Below are 21,924 nucleotides of genomic sequence, written 5' to 3'. Positions count from 1 at the left end.
GGTAAGTGAAAACATGTAGTATGTCTTTTTTTTTAAGAGGGATGATTTATGTAATTTAACATACTGTCCTGCAGAATTAATCACTGTAAGTGGGAAGATTCAGGACTGAGGGTTGGAGGGGGCATTCTTGACATCCTGAGTTGGTTTCCTCTACAACAAGAATGGAAGTGGTGACAGAAGTCTATAATGGTACAATCCTTGCACAAGTCCTTGGTCTTAGCAAGGACTGGTCAGCCTGTTATGGCTCTCACTGTGAGCAAAGTGGCAGACTATTAAATGACAGAGGAGTTTTAGGAACAAAACCTCTCCCAGGAGACAACAGTTTTGTACTCCTAGCTTCCAGAGACCCCTTCAGATCACCAGTATGAGGTAAGCTCCATCAAAGACTCTCTCATTGCCAAATCTGACTTCTTGCACCCTTAAAAGTAAAGCATAAATAAGCAGGCTGGGGTTTGATCTTAAATTACATGGAAGCCACAGATCAGAAGAGAAGGAGACTGTTGCTGAGGTAGGACAAGACTTTGAATGCAATTGTTCTCCCCAATTCAGCTTTTTAGGTGAGGCTTTCCAGCACATACTGTGAATTTTAATTAAAGTCTGATTCATAGATACAGAATCAAGTATAAAAAGATGATGTCAGAGCTGGGAAAGTGGCTCAGTGGTAGAGTGCTTGCCTTGCATGCCTGAGGCCCTGGGTTCGATTCCTCAGCACCACATAAGCAAAAAAGAAAAAAGCCAGAAGTGGTGCTGTGGCTCAAGTGGTAGAGCGCTAGCCTTGAGCTGAAGAGCTGAGGGACAGTGCCCAGGCCCAGAGATCAGGCCCCACAACCGGACCCCCCCTCCAAAAAAAGTCGGATGTCTCTGGAGTTCTATTGTATCTAGAATATTCTGAACTTGGATATATAAAATGAACAAAAACCAACAAAATACAAACCTTAGAGACTCAATACAGAAAGATTAAAGAAAAACCACCACAAGGAATGGCAGCTATCTGAATACCTACCATGCAGCTTAGCCAATGAAAATGACTGTAGGCACAGGGCTTGGCCTGGTACTTCTATCTGCTCCAATCAAATGTGTGCCCCTCAACCACCCAGACCCTAATCCCAACAATGTTTTCAGAGCTGACCTTGGATTTCCATTCTTGTCTTCTTTCATCAATCAGGTCGTGGATCTCATTGTATTATTCTAAGTCTGTGGTTCTGGGTCCCAACACTCTTAAACATCTCACTGTTAGAGCATTTGAACTCTCCTCCATTAACTGATGAAATGTACAAGCATAAGTCATCACACCCAGTTCCCTGGGCCTCCATATGCCCCAGTAGTACAGCAGGTTCTCCCACCTCCACACCCCACCCCAACACCTTGGCTGGCTCTCTGTGTCTACACTGCAGCCCAAAAGAAACATGGACTTCTACTTCTATCTTCAATCTCCCCATCCCTTGTCTTGTTATCTGATCTCCTGCCTCTCTCATCTCAACATGGGATGACCATTACACTACACACATACATACACACACACACACACACACACACACACACACACACACACACACAGTGACTCTGCTGGAAGAAGGGGATGCTTGAATTAGATAACGTTATTGAGGTAGAATATTAGTGATTTTATAAGAAGAGAAGATCAAAAGACATCCATTCAGGCTTTCTAGGGACCACTGGAAAGTTCCAGAAGACAAAGCATTACTGTGGCCCCAGAGAAAGAAGGGCTTGTGAGGGGAGGGAGACAGTGGGCTTTGGGATCAGGTCTGTCTCCAGTTTCAGGATGCATAATTAGAACAGGATGGATCTACAGGATGGATAATTACCACATATACACCCTCAGCCACAGCAGCACCCCCAACCCTGGAGAGCAAAAGACCCTGGGAGAGGCCGGAGACCCAAGGGCCCAGATTTGCTCTGCTTCCAGAGTGAACTCAGAAGACTCAACTTTGCAGTTGGCTGTGTGTGCTACTTGGCTTCAAAGAGATGCGCACAGCTCAGCCACTCAAGCATCAGGATAAACCATAGCAGCCTGGAAAAAGCCAAGATCAGATCAAGTTTCCACAGCTCCAGTTTCCATAACTCACTGAAGCTCTTGATAGCAACTAGGAAAATAATAAGCAATTATAGCTTAGAGACATAAATGACTGAAGCCATGTTGCCCTCCATGTGGATAACCACGTTTAGAACCCTTGCCCCCCTCCTGCCCCTGGCCCTTTCTCCCCTGGTGTGGTCAGAGATGCTGTGGTCAGAAGCTTGGCTGGGGGGAGGGAGAAACAAGCAGGCTGGTCAAGGGTGGGGACCCAGGGTACCGATGTGGGCTTGACCCAGAAATGCCTCTGTCCTCTGGAGCCCTGGTCTTCTGGTGTGCATGGTATGCATACGCAGGGCCTGTCTGCCAGCTGGAGACGGGGCTGTCATGAAGACCTCTGCTCTCCTCCTCTGGGGGCTTCTGATGTCCAGGACACTGGGACACAGCAGAGTGACACCAAGACGGTGACAGAGGCCCGTGGGAGATGAGGACACCAGGACTTCTGACCTGACACAAACTGGCCCACAGCCTGAAGCTCTCCCCTGACATGGTGACTGTTGGCAGGGTGTGTCTTCAGCAAAAATGGGGACAAAGGGCAGTCACATGGCAGGCAGGCAGGCAGGCCTGAGAGCAGAGGAGTGTGCATGGGCCCCTGCCTGGCTCTCCTGGAAAGGCTCTCTATTAATGGTCACAGTGCCTCATACCTGGGCATCAGTGCTTCCTTCTGCAACCTTCGCTGGCTCCACAGGGCACAGGACACACTTGCCAGTCCTCCAGAACACTGGGAGTCACCAGCCATGAGCCTTGGGGCGAGACAGCATGACCAGGCATTTGGAGGTCAAGTATAGAGCACCTGGAAATCCTGGAAAGCTGCCAGGAGGAGACCACTGAGTGGCATGCCAGATAGTAAGAGGAGCTGTGGGTCCTGGCTCTTCACTTAAAAAGGAACTTGTTCTCTCCTGCTAAACTGCTTGCTACCTTCCTGATTAATTTTAACATAGGGTGTTGCTTCCTTCCTGGGTGTATACCTGGGCCTGGATCCCCCTATGCTAGGAATCTCATTGTGACTGAGATGACAGCCACATACCACCACACCCAGTGCTCACTTGAAATGGGTTCTTGTGAATGTTTCTGCCTAGGTTGGCCTCCAACCGTGATCCTCACAATCTTGCCCTCCCACGTCACTAAAATTACAGGCATGACCTCCAGGGTCCATCTGCATGACTTTGCTGCCCTTGCTGTATTTTTGCCATTAATATTCATTTTACCCTGCTTTCACCCAACTAGAAATTCTGGGCTCCCCATACTGACTTGCTAGGGAACAGCCTGAATCTCAGCCTTACCACCACACTTCTAAGACAAATATGGAGACAATCAAGGGAACAGGGAAGTTAAGGAGAGCTGTTTCCCCCCCCCCCCCCCCCGCAGAAAAATTCTCCCGCTTTCCTGGGTCCTTGGGATCTCTGCAACCAATTCCCTACTGCAGCAATTCTGAGCTGAGCTCAGCCTCCTGCTCCAGACAGTAAAACAGAGCAGAGCCTCCCTATCCCACTCCTCATCAGACTCCGACTCCTCCTCCTCCCTGCCTGCCCATCTCACCCCTACTCAAAGAGAACTGCTTCGCCCACAGAGGTGGCAAACTAAGAAGTCAAATATCTGAGATGCAGCCAGGGTGAGCCAAGGAGTCTGGAAACCTGCAGAAGAAAAGGATTAGAAGAAACTCAAAAGGTCTTAGAATGGATTCCAAATGCAATGGAAGAAAATCCTGCCCAGAATTGGATGCGCAGGTCCAGCTTCAAACCCAGGCAGCATCAAGCTTGCACCCAGTCCAGGCCACCTGCCAAGGCACTCCCTGGAGACTTACAATTCCCTTGAGACCCTTTCTGGGTGATGCTACTCAAAGAGGAGGCCAGGACCACCCAGAGACTGGTTAAAATCTGGGTCTCAATGATATCAAGGTGTTCTGAAGTTTGAGACCCAGAAACCAGGCCCATCATCATTCCTGAATGGTGACCGGGCCCCTCTAAATCACTCTTTTAAATGGCTACTGAAAATCCAAAGGAGACAGGAATGGCTAAGAGGCCAATTGTTAAGGCTCTCAGAATACTAATTCTTCAGTCACACTGTTACCAATTTGAAATGATGGAAGACCTGGTCAAAGCAGAGAGGTGATCCTATCACTGCCCCTAGAAAGAAACACCAGACTCCCCAGGGTCCTTCAACTGAGACCTTGGCCCATGGCCTGAGCCTCCCCTCCTGCCCAAGCCAACTTAGGGATGAAGTTCCCTCACAGAGCCCTCTACAGTCCTGAAAAGCCAAGGCCTGTCCCTCAGAAGCCAGTCACCCACATAGATGCCCCTCTCCCCATGAAACCCACTTGCCGTCTTCCCAGACATCCTGAGAACACATTTCCTCCCGCTGCAGACCTTCCTCTCATCAATGCCTTTTCTATAAGGACCCCAGCCTTGAACTTTTATCAATAAGCAGAAGGGGGCGAGGGGCAGGCAGGTGCCAGTGGTTTAAGCCTGTAATCCTAGCTACTCAAGAGGCTGAGAATTGAGGATCCTGGTTCAAATCCAGCCCAGGCAGGAAACTCTGTGAGACAATTAACCCCAGAAAAAGCCAGAAGTAGCACTTTGGCTCAAAGTGGTACAGCACTAACCTTGAGCAAAAACTCAAGGACAGCACCCTGGCAGAAAAGACGAACTAGAAATGTGTATACTGGAAACAGTGTGTAAATGTTAGTTCCACAGAGATTTACATACAGGGCTCAGATAAATGGCTTTTCAGGACCATAGCTGTGGGAGGGAGACAGAAATCCACCCATTCCACTCTCCAAATATACACCAGGACAACACCTCCCATTTCCATATCTCTTTCTCTCTGTGGCATCTTAGAGTACAATGAAGCTTTTTCTTTTCCCCAACCATTCCACCATAAAAGCCATTACTAAGGAACAAGTGCATGGGGACATGAACTGCTGCACCAGGAGCTGCCGAGCCTGTAAGAAAAGAAGAGTGGAAGGTGGAAAAGTAGCCCAGCCAAATACCAATAATCAGAAATAATGACCAGAAAGGGAATGAGGTCAGCCTCTAGCACAGGGCCCTTTGCAAAGTACAAGTTGGTATAATTCATTATCCTGGGCTAATGAGCTAGACAAGGTCTATACACTTAGAGCCATAGTCATCCTCCTTTTATTTCTCTATTTTTTATGCTGAGAGTGATTTCTAATCTGGCTGATAATTGGATGAACTAGCTCAAATGAGGGAAGAAAGACTAACACCTTATCGCCACCCACAGCCAATTTCAATAATCTCCTACCTACTGGAAAGTTCCAAGTAGTTCAAAGTGTAATGGTACACCAGCCACGGGTGGCTTATGCCTATAATCCTAGCTACACTGGAGGCTGAGATCCTTAGATCTCAGTTCCAAACAGGACAGGCAGAAAAGACTGCAAGACTCTTATCTCCAATTTACTAGCAAAAAGATGAACATGGAGGTTTCGCTCAAATGACAGTGCACCAGCCTTAGTAAAAACTAAGCAAGAGCATAATGCTCTGAGTTCAAGCCCAGTATTGGCAAGTACAGGTGTGTGTGTGTGTGTGCATGCGCGATCACACACACACACACTCACGTACAGAGTGATTATAACACCTGAGAACAAGGGAGAGTATCTTACCAACATCCATTCTCTCCCTCCAAAGTAAAACGACAATAAAACAGCAGAATCTCAGGTTGTTTCAAGTAGAAGTAGAGGTAGGCCTCAGTTTACCAAGGCTTTTACCAGAATACAAACCAACTGGTAACAGAATGCATTACAAGAGTTCTTTTAATTTAGGAATGACTGTAATTCATCCTTGCCTATATGTCAGCAGGAAACTTCTGCTTTCTTGAAGGAATAAGGTAGCAAAAATAATGAGTTGAGATTTTAGGAGGATTGATGAAATAACCAATGTGGATCTTTAAGTGATTCTAGCACCATATCTGAATTAAGAACCTGAGTAGAAATTATAAAATGATTAACAATAACATCAACAGAACTGGCCAATAGGATGCATTTGGGGCACTCCATTGGATTACATTTATCCACCTCAGCACCATGAGGTACACAGCTCAGATTACCTCTGTCTGAGAAAAGTAATAGCTGAGGTGGAGGGAGATAACTGAATTACCCCAATCATCCAGCTGGTATACTCAGAAACAAACTTGAACCCTTATTTAGCTTTGACTTCAAAGACTCCTTCTTTTCCTATTCCCCAAATCCAAAGAATCAGCAAATCCTTTAGTGTTCTTATCCATACTTGGTTGTGAACATCAGGAGCAAATGTCTGCCTCTCCTGACCCATCCAGCATCAGCACATGGGGTGTTAGATGGGCAACCCGGGAGGGCTGAAATGATTTCAAATGGCATTTGCACAGCAAGCACACTGCTGGATTTATTGATTGACTGACTGATCTAGCAGAGACCATGCTGTTTACCTGGGTAGGCCTAGAAGACAAATTCACAGTTCACATTGGTCCGGATCTCTTCCTGCTGGTTATATTATCCAATCTATCATCCTCCACTTTAGGAGAGAAGAATTCTCAGGGAACTCTGACTGCCTCTTTCCCTCCCCTAAGATCCATTAGCTTTGTTTCCCACTCAATTCAAATGCCCAGCTCCCAGCAGAGCTGGCACGGGCCCTTCCAGACTGCCTTACACTACTTGTAGAATTCCATGGGCATGTCATCTTCCTTAATACTCAGAGCAGTTGTGAACTCCTACCTCTACAAACAAAGACTGTAAACATACATTTAATATATTTAATTATTGTTGTCTTTTAATAGGTCTTCCTCTAATTCAGCACTCAATCCTATGCTCCACATGAGTCCTCTGACCCCAGAATATACAATGTAATCAGAACAACTATCACATGGCTGACTGGTTGGATAAATACATGATGAATAGACGGTGCATGATGCATGACTGATGGATGGTAGATGGATAATGAATAGATGATAGATGATGGATTGATGGGGTATTATATAGCTCAATTAATATTTATATGAATTATAAGTACATAACTCCCTCAGCCAGACCCAGAGGTAGCAAAATAAAGGATGCAATATCAGACCAAGAGTAGTATGTGTTTTCACTCTCCAAGGAAATCACCTCCTGGCCCCTCTCTTGTCTGAGATTCTAAGGGAGGAGGGGGCAAGTCAGTAGAGAGTCTGAAAGAACAGTGGCCACCAACAGACAAGGGTCAGGCTTCTCATCTGCTCCAGATGCTACAGTCTTCTCTGGGTCTCTTTTCCTGGTGAGCCTCTCCTTAAACAGGCATCTCTGCAGTCAACAGACATTTAAGGAGCACCTACTAAGGGTGCTCCATAAGCTAAGGACGGAATCCAGCCAGTGTGTAAACATTTTAAGGTGTTTTCCTCTAGAAACCTGCCCTGCTGGAGGAAGGCCCTTTGGCAATAAGCCTTTGAAATCAAAGGCTCCTGACCCTCCTGGCCAGCTTCAAGGGGCCTCTGGACAGACAGGATCAGTGGGAGGGGAGACGCCCTCAACCACACTTGCTCTGGCCTCAAGCTCCCGCGCGGCTCCCGACTTTCCCGGCCCCATGCTCAGCCCGGGACAGAAGGCATTACTCCCTCAGCCCTGGAAACCGTCCCAGGTCCACCGGGCCATGCCCTTGGATCGGGCTCGAGTCCCCTGGCATTACTGCCTCGTCCTGCGGGGTGCGCATAGCGGGTCCACGCCTCCAGCACGGACCCCAGCGGGGCCCCTTCGCATCCCCAGGAGCGGGAGTTTGCGGGGATCGCAGCTGTCCACGGCGCCCCCGGGGCCCCCACGGCCTCATCCACCGCGGCCGGCCCGGTACGCGCTCCCGGGGCGCTTCTCGGCTACACACAACCACGAGCGCGGCCCAGGCACCCGTCAGCCGCGTCCCGGAGCAGCTGCCCGGAGCTGCGGACTCGGCCGTCCTGACGCCCCGCGAGCCGATCCCGGTGCACACGTCTCGCTGATGTCTCCGTCCTGCGGCGTCCCGGGACGCGTCACAGGCACGGGCGCCCTCTCCGCTGATCACCCGGCCCCTGCCCGGCTCCGACCCCCTCCCCGTCCGCCCTGGAGCCCCCTGCCCGCCATCCCCACCGCCCCACGCCGGTCGCCTCCCGCGCACCCCGGAGCCCTCCACGCCCACACCCGGTCCAGGCCCCTCCCCGCCGGCCCCGAGAGCCCTCTCCCCTGCCCGCCGGCCCCGGGAGCCCTCTCCCCTCCCCGCCGGCCCCGGGAGCCCTCTCCCCTCCCCGCCGGCCCTGGGAGCCCTCTCCCCTCCCCGCGGGCACGAGGTCAGCGACCCCGCGGGGCGCGGGCCAGAAAACCATGAACCTGCCCGGGGTCTCCGGACAGCGGCGGCGGCGGCGGCCGGGTTTCCCGGCATCCGGAGCCCCGACGACCCCACCCCCGCAGTGCACTGAGGCCCCGCGGCTCTGCGGCCAGGCCCTGCGGGTGGCGAATCGCTGCTCCCCGCCGGTCCTGCCGCTCCGCTCGCTCTCACTCTGCGGGTCGGGCGGCGCCGCGCCGCTCTCACCTTCTCTTCCTCGGCCGCGGGCTCCGTCTGCACCTGCGCAGAGCACCGCGCGCTCCCCGACGAACTCCCGCCAACCTCCGGCCCCTCCCACCCGGCGCTCGCGCCCCCACCCGCCGCCCACCGCGCCGAGGGCGGGGCCGACTTCCCCACGTCCCACCTCACACAGAGGGAACGGCCACAGCCCGCGCCCAGACTGCGCGCACGCACCGAGGGCGCAGGGAGAAGGCCGGCCACCGTCCACCTCCGCCCCCGGGGCCGCCGGGGCCGCCAGCAGCGCCTGCAGCTCTGCACAGGCTTCCATTCAGCCTCGCACTCGGAGACGACTGCGGGGCTTCACTCAGCTCCTCCCCTTCGGCAGGGCAGAAACAACACAGAGCCGGTTGTCCTGCGTGCGCTCAGTCACTGGACGACCAGCATGTCTCTCCACCAAGCAGCCACCTCCTGAAGTTTGCACCTTGCATAGAAAGCCATGTGTTCTCCCCACCTCCCCGCAACTGGATTTAGGGTAAATTCTTACATCCAAACAACCTATTTTCAAAGCAGTGACGCCCAGCCTAGCTGGCAGAAAGGAATGACAGCTGCTGGAACATTCAGGAGAAACACCTGTGCTGTGCAAATGCGGAAATCCCTGCTTCTCTGGAAAAGGCCCGGGTGCTGGCTAGGCATTCGCTGCTAATGGTGAAGGTGGTAAGGAAGCTCAAGCCTTGAGGGATCAGAGTCTAGGGGAGAAGGCAAAGCTCTCTGCCTTTCTCCCTCTCTTTCTCTCTCCTGCACACTCCTGCACATACACACATACACACGATTTAAATTTTAACCCTGTTTGCTAGCCACTATTGAATACTTGAAATGAGCAGCGTCCTGAAAAGATTATTAGGTGTAGAACAAGCCTAAGGTTGAGTGTAAATTAAACGGAATGCAAGTTAGCTGAAATTATTTTCATGTTGATTCTATCATTTCAGTAACTGAAAATGCTTACGGTTTGGAACTAAAAGGTCAACAGTTAATATATCAGCGTAAGATATAAATACATAGAATTTAAATAGATTTCCTCAGTTATGTTCCACACATTCTGATGTGTTACTAGGAAATAGCAGTGATCTAGGTCCTGAATATAGGGAGGCAGGCTTACCAGTGGGAATGCCTGAGTCCAAGGTAGCTGTAAGCCAAGTACTTAAAGTAGGAAGATTCTAAGAAAAGAAAGGAACTGAATAGTAATGCCATAATAATAACCGTCAACAGAGTGGCTAAAAAGGACAGGAGAACATTTTATTTTATTTTATTTTATTTTATTTATTTATCTATTTTTGGTTGGTCGTGGGGCTTGAACTCTGGGCCTGGGCGCTGTCCCTCAGCTCTTCAGCTCAAGGCGAGCGCTCTACCACTTAAGCTACAGCGCCACTTCCGGTTTTCTGGTGGTTTATTCGAGATAGGAGTCTCATGGTCTCTCCTGCCCGGGCTGGCTTTGAACTGAGATCCTCAGATCTCAGCCTCCTGACTAGCTAGGATTACAGACGTGAGCCACCAGCACCTGGCAAGAGAACATTTTAGAAGCAACCACTCAGTAGTAAGTTTGCTAGTGGTACAATGAGATGCATGAAGTGAGCAATAAGCATCTGGTCAACAGCTGTCTAGCTAAGGCTTGCAGAGACCTCATCTTCAGTTCAGCTACCAGTGAGCCATCAGGTGTTGGGACTGCTGTAGTCTACCTCCCTGTAACTCTGCCCCAGGCAATCAAGATGGCTTAAGTAGCATCCTGGTTTCATCCCCCTTCTCTGTGGTCTCTTGGGTGAAAACTAGTGAGTGTCTCTCCCCACCACCACCACCACCACACATTAGGTTAAAAAACAAACAACCAAAAAGTTAGATACCATGTGATATCCCAGTGGAGGATTCTGGGGTTCCTGCTGCCAAAGGGGAGAAACAGCATTCTCCAATCCTCAGGTTCATTCCAATATTAGCAATGCTCTTAATGCTCTTAACAGTACATTTTCCAAACCTCATTTTCCTGATGAAGACATTTAGACACACTGTCAGGTGTCCTGAAGGAATTCACTGGTGGTCAGGAATGTCACTGTCAGGTGGACAATGTCATGTTGTCATGGATAAGGGCTCATCTCACCACCTGGCTGATGAATATAAATCCTTGCATGCCCCTAGGTTGTTATTCTATGCAAAACAGCAGGCCCAGGGATGAAAACTACCCCCCAACTGCAAACACTGCACAAAGACAAAATGACTTAACTCTGTGGAGGTCTACAACATGAGAAAACACTCAGTAAATGTGTGCTGAGCTATTGCCAGTGTCTACACCAGTCTGCTAATACACTGATATGCAAGAAACATCAACAGAGTTGCAAAAAAGAGCAATATCTGCCCACTCTTTTCACCTTGCTGTCTTCAGGTTTGTGGTAGCAAGAAGCCTGCCACTGAGGAAACACTGTGCATGCACAGGGTGCCAAGATTCAGTCTTGTACCGTTGATGCGTGGTTCATTTTTCTATCATGCCACCTTTCAACAAATGTAAAATTTCCACTTGATCATTTCAGCAAAACACATTCACTTTTCTCTTGCTTTCAGAGCCCCACTCGATTTTTTGGAAGCAAATTTTCATAAAATGAAGGCCAGGGAAACATACACTCAGCAGCTGATACAAGGATGTAGACACAACTGACCACAGGCCAGCGCTGCCTTGAGTGCCTGCCTCCACCCAGCTTCAGAATGGGCACTGGGAGTTTCAACTTCTGTGTTTGAATTTTTTTTTCTTTTTTTAGTTGCACTGGGTCAAACCCTGCCTGCTAAATCCACAAGTAAGGCAGACTTACTATGTCAGCCTCTGTCCACTGCAGATTTAACAATCCTGTCTCAGTACTGGTTGGAGCCTGGGACATTCAGCCATGGGGTCCATGTATTGTACTGTTGGTGGGAAGCAGACTCCAAGTGGACTGATGATCTGCACCTTTAGTCAGACAACTTGGGCAGGGCCTGGACTCTGAACACATGGCCCATTTTTATGGACACTTGAGTGTACAGGGAAGTTCACCCCAGATCTCCTCTGTAGAACCCACCCATATCAGTCTCCTGATGGGAGGAAAAAAGAGAGCAAGTAGGGACAGATGACTAGAGAAAGATTTGAGGATCACTTTTTTTTATTTAATTTTATTTTATTTGTGAACATACTGTACAGAGGGGTTACAATTACATGGGTAGGATAATGCATACATTTCTTACCAAGCATTGCAGCCTCCTCCTTTGTTTACCCTTCACATCCCTTCCCAGCCTCCCCCCTCCCCCTACCTATTCCTTCCCCCCCCCACCGACGATGTAAAGCTCGTTTTTGACATGACAACTTGTACTTCTTATTGTTGCAACAGGTCCACCTGTATCCTTAAACAACTTGTTTTTTGAAGCCAGCCTGGGCAGGAATGTCCATGAGACTCTTGTCTCCAATTAACACCAGAAAAGCTTGAAGTAGAGCTATAGCTCAAGTTGTAGTGTAATCACCCTAGCAAAAAAAAAGTTCAGGGACATACCTAGGCCCTGAGTTAAAGCCCCAGGATTAGCACCAAAAAGAAAACAAAAACAAAAAGCAAAAAAAAAAAATGTGCTTTGTTCATTGTTGATGGATGGAGAGGTATTCAGATTTAAACAGGTCTTTACCCTTTCTGGGGATTCAGAATTTTAAAATGAGTAGTGGGACATTAACAGAATGTCACCATGAAACTCCTTAAGTGAACAACTGGCCTTTACATTTTTAATCAATGATAACAGGTATTGATCGCTCACAAACACTCATTCACAATCTATTAAGTAAAAACACTTATGGGGCTCCAAATAGGACCCATGTATTTAATAATACATTTAGGAAATAGCTTCAGAATTCTGCCCCAGCTCACAGTCAGGTTCAATCATGAGTTTGTTCATCTTTCCTGTGTTGGAAATAAGACTTCTCCTATCTGTCCCAGTTCTCAAAACTTGGGGGGGGGAGAGAGAGAGACAGAGCAAGACAGAGACTGAGAGGAGACAGAGAGAGAGAGAGGAGACAGAGAGAGAGAGGAGACAGAGAGAGAGAAAAAAAAACAGTTCCAGGAAGCTAGTGCACCAGAGATAAGTCTATGCAGCAGACACTTGCAATCCTTTGAACAAGCAGGGAGGCAGAAAGTTCTGCTGCAAGCAAGCAAACATTTCTTCACTGGTCATTCACTACTTCAACATGCAGAAAATGCCTTAAAGATAACTGCTAGCAGGGCATAAGGAGGCCCCAGGACTGACAAAAGAAACATGGCATATGCCCTTCTGGCACTTCCATTCTAAGCTGATAGATTCAAATGGAAACAACAATAAGGAATGTGATATCTGGGGAAGGAGAAGAGATTGCAGTAGATAGCTGCCCTCTATGGGCTCCACCTGAGGTGAGGCCTGACGTTCAGGTGAGTGAGGCAATGTGAGACTCAAGCAAGGAAAGGAAGTAGATTGGTGATAGTGAGGATTCTTGGCAAACACATGCCTTTGTAGGAAGTCTATAGAAATCGCAGTGTAGGGGCTGGGAAGGTGGCTCAGCAGTAGAGTGCTTGCCTTGCATGTATGAGGCCCTGGGTTCGATTCCTCAGCACCACATAAACAAAAAGAAAAAAGCCAGAAGTGGCCCTAGAGCACAAGCCTTGAGCTGAAGAACTGAGGGACAGCGTTCAGGCCCCACAACCGGACCCCCCCCCAAAAAAGAAAGAAATTGCAGTGTAGGAGGCACCTTGAAAGTCAATGTAGCAGAGCACTGATGGTTCATGCCTATAATCCTACACTATGCAGGAGGCTGAGATCTAAGAATCACAGTTCAAAGCTAGCCCAGGCAGGAAAGTCCATAAGACTCTCATCTCCAGTTAATCACCTAAAAACTGGAAGTGGAGCTGTAGTTCAAAGTGGTAGAATGCTAGCTTTGAGTAAAATGGCTCAGGGACAGAGACTAGGCTCTGAATTCAAGTCACACAAATGGGAAAAAAGTCAATGTGGCTGAAGTATGATAATACCAACACAAGATAAATAAGAGGGGCATTCAAAACCCCAAATTTGGAAGCCCTGGAGAGTCATCTCACAGAATCTGAGCACATTAGTAGAAAGGCACTGTAGGTTTTCCCGCTTGTTCTGGGCCTCCACTGAAATGTTCTATACTAGGGAATCTGCTGGTCAGTTTTGTTGCTAAGGCTGACTATACTATTGGGCAGAGAATGGATTAAGGCAGAGACAAAAATGCATGTGGGAAGAACAGTGCTTTATTCAGCCTGAGTCTGCCCTAGCAACAGCCCATAGACTGGGTGGCTTAACCAACATAAATCTGTAATTCACTGAAAGTTATTGTAGTAAAGTGAGTCTGGAAATAATGAAAAGCTGTCCTGCCTCAACTGAAGGAAGGGCTGGGACAATAATAGAAATTCAAGTGTGGTTCAGGAGATAGCCATGTGGGATGGAGACATGCACAAATGAGCAAGTTTTTTTTTCTGTGTTGGTCAATGAAATACTGAACTTGGTCTGCTTTCTTAGCACCTGGAGGCCAACATAGTTACACCTACATCTTCCCCCAAGTCAGCGACCTGCACAGGAAATGAAAAGGATGACACCATTCTTGTTAGACTCCTGGTCCTCTCTGTGGCACCATTATCCTGAATCCATCTCCAACACATTCCCATCATCTGCCTCCAAACAGAAAATTATTCAGTGTACTATCTCTTCTACCCCTTCTCTCTAGTTCTTCCACTCTGCTTTTGAACAGAATGTGTTTTTATCCAGCCCTATAACCATTGTCTTTTTCATCTGTTCAAGGGCCAGTGGCCAAGAAAATTGCCCTAATTGTCTGATGTTAAGGGTGACATTGATCCAGATGCACTGTACTAATAAACCCATATGCTAAATTGAAACTCTCTTGGATAACTACTTAAAAGTAGTAATAGGGGCTGGAAAGGTGGTTTAGTGGTTAAGTGCTTGCCTTGCATGCATGAGGCTCTATGTTCAATTCCTCAACACCAGATAAGCAGAAAAAGGCAGAACGGAGGCTATGGTTCAAGTGGTAGAAACCTAGCCTTGAGCTGAAGAGCTGAGGGACAGCACCCAGACCAGATTTCAGGCCCCATGACGGGGACACACACACACACACACACACACAAACTAAGCTGTACTTTAGTAGAAAATGAAGAACACAACTGTCAAGGAAATGCAGTTATTACTTTCCTAAAAAGAACCATTTTATAAGAGTATAGTTCAACAAAACTTTATTATTCTTAACGAAGTAAAGTTAAAAGAGGGAGAAAAAGCAAGGAAGCAAGAAATGAAGAAAAGGAAGGAAGGAAAGAAGGAAGGAAGGAAAGAAGGAAGGTAGGAAGGAAAGAAGGAAGGGAGGGAAGAAAGGGAAGGAAGGAAAGTTATATGGAAAAAAAGTCTGCAATCTTGGAATATAAATTGGACAGAGCCCATAGTGAAACTTTTGCTCCATCTGAATGTTGCTCCTAAGACTTCTCTAGCTTCTCCAATTTAATGATACTAGTTTATTCAAGGGGTATTCACAATTCAGCTAAGGCTTAGGATTCAACTAAGGTTTACTCCTGCTATGATGCATAAAACCTCCCAAATCTCTCAAGGTATTTTCCTCAGAACACATGAAGTCTTCTCCTAGTCCTCAGGGAAAATGAATGCAACCAGTCATAAAATCTTTATTTTATTGTTGTTTCAGTCTTAAGTCTTAAACTCAGGGTCTGGGTGCTGTCCCTGAGCTTTTTAGCTTAAGACTGGTGCTCTACTATTTGAGCCACAATAAGAGCCAAACAGACTTTCCTGCCTAGGCTGACCTGGAACTGTAATTCTGAGATCTCAGCCTCCTGAGTAGTTAGGATTACAAGCATGAGCCACTGATGTTCAGCTAACCAGTCATAAAATCCTGAAGGACACTTAAAAACTCACTCATTTTAAGTTTTAGGCTTTTTTAAAGCAATTCAGCAATTTATAACTTAAGTGAATCAGACAAAATGATCTCACTACAATGCCTTAATAAATAATGCTGGGCACCAGTGACTCAGGTCTGTAATCCTTGCTACTCAGGAGGCTGAGATGTGAGGATTGCAATTCGAAGTTATCCCAGGCAAGAAAGTCCATGAGACTCTTATTGCCAATAAACTACTCAGAAAGAGCTGGAAATAGCACTGTGGCTCAAATGGTAGAGCAATAGCCTTGAGCAAAAGAAGCTCAGGGACAGCACCCAGGCCTTGAATTCAAGCCCCAGGGCCAGCAAAAAAAAGACCTGGGAATGGGTGGCTCAAGCCTGTAATCCTAGCTACTCAGGTGGCTGAGATCTGAGAATCACAGTTCAAAGCCAGCCCAGGCAGAAAAGTCCGTGAGACTCTTATCTCCAACAAACCACTAAAAAAACAGAAGTGACTCTGTGGCTTAAGCAATACAGAGCTCGCCTTGAGCTGAAGAGCACAAGGACAGCGCCCAAGTCCAGAGTTCAAGCCCCACGACCAACAAAAAAAAAAGAAAAAGAAAGAAGCATCTTTTTAGAAGGTTGAAAACCTATTCTTTGAACAATAGATCAATATTTCAACTTTTTCCTCAAATTATCCAAAAATAAAAATGACTCCCATTTTGGCAGTTATTGGTTTCCCTGAAACAGGAAATCTCTTTCAAAAATATTTCTTTCACAGTAATTCAATAGTTTTCAGTATAAATCATCTCTTTTATCCACATTGTCAAAGTTTAGAAAGAATGCACCTATTTGTCATTTCAGAGAAAGTTCTCTTGCATAAATTCTATCTTGGGCTCAGGCCCAAACAGGCCTCTGAAACAGCTGCATTTGGCAGGTAGCTCTCAGAACACACTCCTACCCAGCTCTGCTTTAATAATCTGGCAGAAAGCGCGCCTAACACCTACCGAATTGTCCAATTAGAGTGTGAGATCTTCTCTGTCCCTCTCCTATTAGCACTGTTTCCTCACCTAGTTCTTGAGTTAATGTAATATTGGTGTCTCTTTTTCATGTCATTGTTTTCTTGAAATTCCTGAGCATTTAGAATCCCACGCTCCCTTTTGAAATTGATAGTTTAGATTAAAACTATGTTGGCCACAATCCTATTTTTATTATTCAAAAGAGAATTCTATTTCACTTGCTTGTGAATGGAAGTCTTTACTAGGAGCAGGTTGCTTTTGAGAGGAGTCAAGGTGAGCCTGGGCAGAGTACACAGAGGCCACATAAGCAGAGGATTCTCCATTCTTCTTCCAGACCAAATGTTTGCCTGTGAGTCTCTGCACAGGGTCTGCTTTGAATGAACTCATACTCTGGCCTTCACTCAGGAGTGGGGAATCTTTCTTCTGCTAAGAACTATTTGGATATCATTACATCATTGACAAGCTATGCAAAATTATCAGTATGTACAGAAAGGGCACAAACCCAGCAAGAAGCAAACATGGCCACCTCATCCTAGACCAAGTGATTGTGAGGGCCTATATTACCCAGCGACTAGAGTTTCCCAAGCCTGACTGGGGAAGTGATGAGCTGGAGTCTGCTGTTATTCTATCTCTAACTCCTTTCCATTTCCCTACAAGTCTTCAAGGAAGAAAGATTCCACATGAGATAGCTTTTCTCCAACTTGTATGTGTGCTGTGTTCCTGAAGCTCTTATGCCTCCAAGTTTGCAGCACTTCCAGATTTCTGCTCCAATGACTAGCTTTTTATAATTATCTGGCACAGTTTGGAGACTTTTGGGACAGAAGAGAAAATAGGTACCAAGTGCTATATCTTCACATCTAGAAAATGCAAGTACCTGCTTAGTCTTTTTTAACTTTTTATTTATAAATTTGTTTGTTTGTGTGGTACTTTGCACAATAACTGACTCACCCCTAAGGACTTTATATCTCTCCCTTTTCTTCTTGTCCCTTGAGAACAAGTCATCTTAATTCATCTCTGTGACTCCCTCACCCTCCTTCCTTTGGTCTTGGCTACCACAGTATGTAGGGGCTAATGAAATCTAACTGGAGACTCAGTGTATCTCTGTTAAATAAACAAAAAAATTGCTTAGATTTACTCACGTGGGTGGGGGGGCGGGCCGTGTCCTGGGCTTGAACTCAGAGCCTAGGCATTGTCCCTTAGCATTTGCACTCAAGTTAGTACTCTAAACCACTTGGAGCCACAGCTCCACCACTAATTTTCTGGTGGTTAATTGGAGATGAGAGTCTCATGGACACTATAGCCCTGGTGGATTTGAACCATGATCCTCCGATCTCAGCCTCCTGAGTAGCTATGATTACAGGCATGAACCACCAGCACCTGACATAAAGTAAGGAGAGCTTGAATCCATCAGCTTGTTCCCTATCTACTACCACATGTACCATGTCTCAGTGGCTCTAAGCAGCTCCTGCCACAAGCTAGCAGACACACAAAAGCTGTCACTCCACTGTGAACAGAATCAGTCTCCTGGGAATCTTGGGAGGCTCAACTTGGAAGAAGGTTGTGTAGTCAGACACCAGTACCACAGCCATCTCCATAGCTGTTGTACCAAATAGGTGAGCCATCGTGCCCTCTCTCCAAGAGCCAACCCTGAGCAAAGCTCCTGCACACACCACACTCATCTAGTCCCACTGCTTCGTCTCTGCCTGCATAAAGCCCTCAGGATGACATGCACTCCTTGTCTGACCAGTAAATTCAGTCAGAAGTCTTTCCCAGTGGTGGTATTGGTGAACATTTGCCTAGCTTACACAAAAATATCCCTGCCTACCTTGCCAGTTCTTCAAGTCCTGCCACATCCTGCATAATCTATGCCGAGCTTTCTGTTGACTCACTGGGAAATTTGCCTTTCTCCTGAGGGAAAGAGAAGGCCTGAAAGAAATTTTGGTCTATGAGGAGCAAACTGGTTCTATTCCCTGTATTCTACAAACCTAAAAAGTGAATTCCAACAATGAACTGGAAAGTATTTGGATTTAAAATATTGGATCAAAATTACTTAACGGCTTCAGTAAGTTTTCATAACTTACACATACCATAGCTAATCCTTAAACCTTCTGTTTCCAAATCTGCATTTTCAGCTTCAAAAGAGCTGGTTTTGCAGGACTAGCACATTAGTGGCCAGCTTCTATCTAAGCATAGTTCCCCAGTCACACTTGTCCTTGCTGTTATCCACAGGAAGATCACCTTACAGCACATAAGTCTTTGTTCTTCCTTTTATATTATTCTGGGAGTGTGTGTGTGTGTGTGTGTGTGTGTGTGTGTGTGTGTGTGTGTGTGTGTGTGTGTGTGTGTGTGTGTGTGTACTTGGGCTTAAAATCAGGGTCTGTACTCAGTTTTTTCACTCAAGCCTGACACTCTACCACTTGAACCATACCTCCACTGACAGCTTTTGGCTGATTAATTGGAGATAAGGAATCTCATGGACTTTCTTCTCAGGCTGGCTTCCAACTTCAATCTTCAGATCTCAGCCTCTTCAATAGGCACGAGATATCATATCCTGGCTGGAAAATTGTATTTGTTGCAGGTGGCATATTTATGTGAATCTACCAGCAGTGTACCACGTAAAAATCATCATTTTCAAGGATTTAGCTTTCTTTTAAAGCACTTGCTCTCTTTCTCAGCTCTATCATCAATCAGATTTACCAGACTTTAAAACATAGGCATTCCTCAGCACCACATAAGCAGAAAAAACAGAAGTGGCACTGTGGCTCAAGTGGTAAAGGGCTAGCCTTGAGCTGAAGAGCTGAGGGACAGCACCCAGGCCCAGAGTTCAGCCCCCACTACCGGATCAAAAAAAAAAGGCATTTCTAAACACCACACCTCTCATTATCATGATTTTGAGACAAGACAGTGACATTCTATTATTTCCCTACCTGGGGAAAATGTACAATATTACTGGGACAAACTTGATGATGTGAACACCAGAAAAGCTCTACAAATTAAAAAAAGTAAGTCACATATCACTTATAACAATTGTATTCCATACAATGGATTGGATTTTAACAAATGCTACTTGTTTAATAATGAGAAATTGGATCTAATTGTTAGCTCACATGAACTTGCTTGATTCTTTGTGCCTTAGGTCTGTGTCTACAATAAAGATGAATTTTGTGTCCTTTCATTCCTTCTTTCCAGCTTCTCTTCATCTTTCCTTCCTCTTTTGTTCCATTCTTCTACCCTTCCTTTCCTTCTTTCCTCCTTCCTTCTTTGCTTTGTTTCTGTTTTTTTCCATTCCCTCCCCCATTCACTTTTCTCCTTTTTCACTTGTTTTCTCTCTTTCCCTTCCCTTCCTTTGATTCTTCCTTCCTTTGTTCCTTCCTTTCTTGCTTCATCTTTCTGTCTGAACTGGAATTTGAACTGAAGAGCCTTGTGCCTACATTGCTTTTTCTTCATCATCTTTCAACCTAAAATTCTTTATATTGATTTTGTTATGCTGTATGTCATATTATTTCCTTTGTTATTTTACATTATCTGGATCTTTTCTCTCCTCCTCTTCTTTCTCATCCTGCTTTCTATCTACTTTATTCCTGTCCATCCTCCTTTTGTTTTCCTTTGCCTAGTTTTGTTCTCAAGCATTATTTTTTTCAATTATTTTCATTCCTATTCTTCATAACTAAAATGTTATTTCATGGAATATCTTACATCCTAGACTATCATCTTTCATCTACTCTCTTTGGAATTGTGGTATGATTACTTTTACTTGGGGGTTGCTTTTTTAATTTTCCATTGCTGCTTTGTCTATCCGCTATGGAACTGCAAGGCAGGTTCATTGCCTTGAGCATGGGAGTTGAGTGTTTTGATTTACCACCTCTGTCTGTGCTAGACACACTGCCCTGCCATCTTGCCACAACCTAGTTCTTCCTCTAAAGCCATGGCAAATTCTACAACAGAAAGAAAGAGACTGGGAGACAATAAGACACAGTGGAGAGTCAAGTCAAGTAGGAACATGTTTATTAACACAGAGCAAGCAGTTTTTATAGCAAAAAGGAGAGGGTGCATGGGAGGGGAGGAAAAGGAACCAATCACTGTCAAGGTCACACCCTATCATGCACCTAAGGTTCCAGGGGCTTGTTATGCACTGAACTCAAAGCATATCGGACTCTGCTCACTCAACTCCCTCTCAGCATCATCTTTGCTGCCCATGTGCTCCACAGATTGCCACTTTTTTGTTTTAATGGCAGACCCACCTCCCAGTTAGTTATCCTTTTTCCTCCATATTAAAGGTCATTTTAACAGGATTACATTGGTAAGAATAGCATTGGCCACGCAAGGGGTTAGAGGCAAGTCTGGGATGGGAGAGAGAGAGAGAGAAAGACAGAGAGATCACTAGCAAGCAATTGGTTTAGGGAGAGAATCACCCCTCCCTTCTCGCAAACACAGAGTCACAGTGGTTTCAGGAGGCTGGCAAGGCTGGATTGGATGGACAGAAAAAGGACAAGGCACCAGCCTCACGCTCGTGCTTTCCCACACTGGGGACCTCCCATTCCATGTACCGTCCAAGGGAGTCCTGTCCTCCCTCGTTTTCCTTGCAGGGAGGGTTGGGGCCCTGGTGGGATCTAGAGACCTGCTGTGCAGGTCTTGATCAGAGGTTGGGCTGAAGGGTCCAATTAGGTGTTAGGGCGGGGGTTCGGTTGGGCTTTACCTTTTGGCTGTGAATTGGGGTCAGCATTGGCCTTAGGCTTGGATTAGGTGAGGGTTAGGGAAGAGGTAGGGGACAGGGGTCAGGTGCGATTTCAGTATGGAAGATGGGGTTAGGGTGAGACTTGGGATAGGTTTGAGCTTAGGTGTAGACCTACTCCATGGGGTTGAGGGTTTGGGTGAGGGTTCCTGGTGGGGTGAGGAATGGGCCTGTCCTGAGGACAGTTGTGGACCAGGTTTCTGGGTTAGGTGGTTGTGCACCGGCACTAGAGAGGTGACTTGCACGATGCTCTGCAAAGCCCAGGCCTCTGCTCAGTGCACGGCCGGTGAGGGCAAAGCGAGGTGAGGGAGGGAGGCAAGCGCAGTGAGATGCAAAGCATCGGGAAGCAGGCAAATGCACAGGCATGCACGGAGAGATGGAAGCGGTCCCTCAGTAGCCTGGCGGCCGGAGAAGACAGGTGGGGAGCCTTGCAAGTGCACTTGCCTTAAGCGCTTGAATGTGCGTGGCTGACGCAGGCAGGGTGCGGGGTAGGATGGCAGGGCAGTGAGTCGCTGGGAAATCGGCCCGGTCTCCTTGTGGGCATTAGTGCGTGTGTGGGGAAGGTTGGGTGTCAGGGGGGAGAGAGCGGTTGGCGGCGAGAGCAGCAGGCTCGGCTTGCTGGCAGAGGCTGCGGTCCGTGCGTTGGTGCGAGCGTGCTCCGATGCAGT

At 46.9% G+C, this 21,924-nt stretch overlaps 1 long non-coding RNA gene across 16 annotated transcripts in view; it reads right to left on the bottom strand.

Moving 5' to 3' along the window:
- Positions 1 to 21,924, bottom strand: part of LOC138809437 (uncharacterized) — a 53,934-nt gene that overhangs the window by 28,037 nt on the left and 3,973 nt on the right. For 4 of the 16 annotated variants that reach the window (XR_011366844.1, XR_011366851.1, XR_011366846.1 and 1 more), the window contains exon 1: positions 8,605 to 8,674. The exons of 2 other annotated variants lie outside the window; for them this stretch is intronic. This is a non-coding gene — a long non-coding RNA (uncharacterized lncRNA). Of the gene's footprint in view, positions 1 to 1,129; positions 1,301 to 8,402; positions 8,439 to 8,604; positions 8,675 to 21,924 lie in introns of those variants that run through there. 10 more of the 16 variants (XR_011366841.1, XR_011366856.1, XR_011366847.1 and 7 more) reach the window with 8 other exon arrangements.

This window comes from Dipodomys merriami, unplaced genomic scaffold (assembly GCF_024711535.1).
Source record: "Dipodomys merriami isolate MVZ:Mamm:240054 unplaced genomic scaffold, mDipMer1.0.p SCAF_5, whole genome shotgun sequence".
NCBI lineage: Eukaryota > Metazoa > Chordata > Mammalia > Rodentia > Heteromyidae > Dipodomys > Dipodomys merriami.
This window is presented reverse-complemented; position numbering and strand designations above follow the sequence as displayed.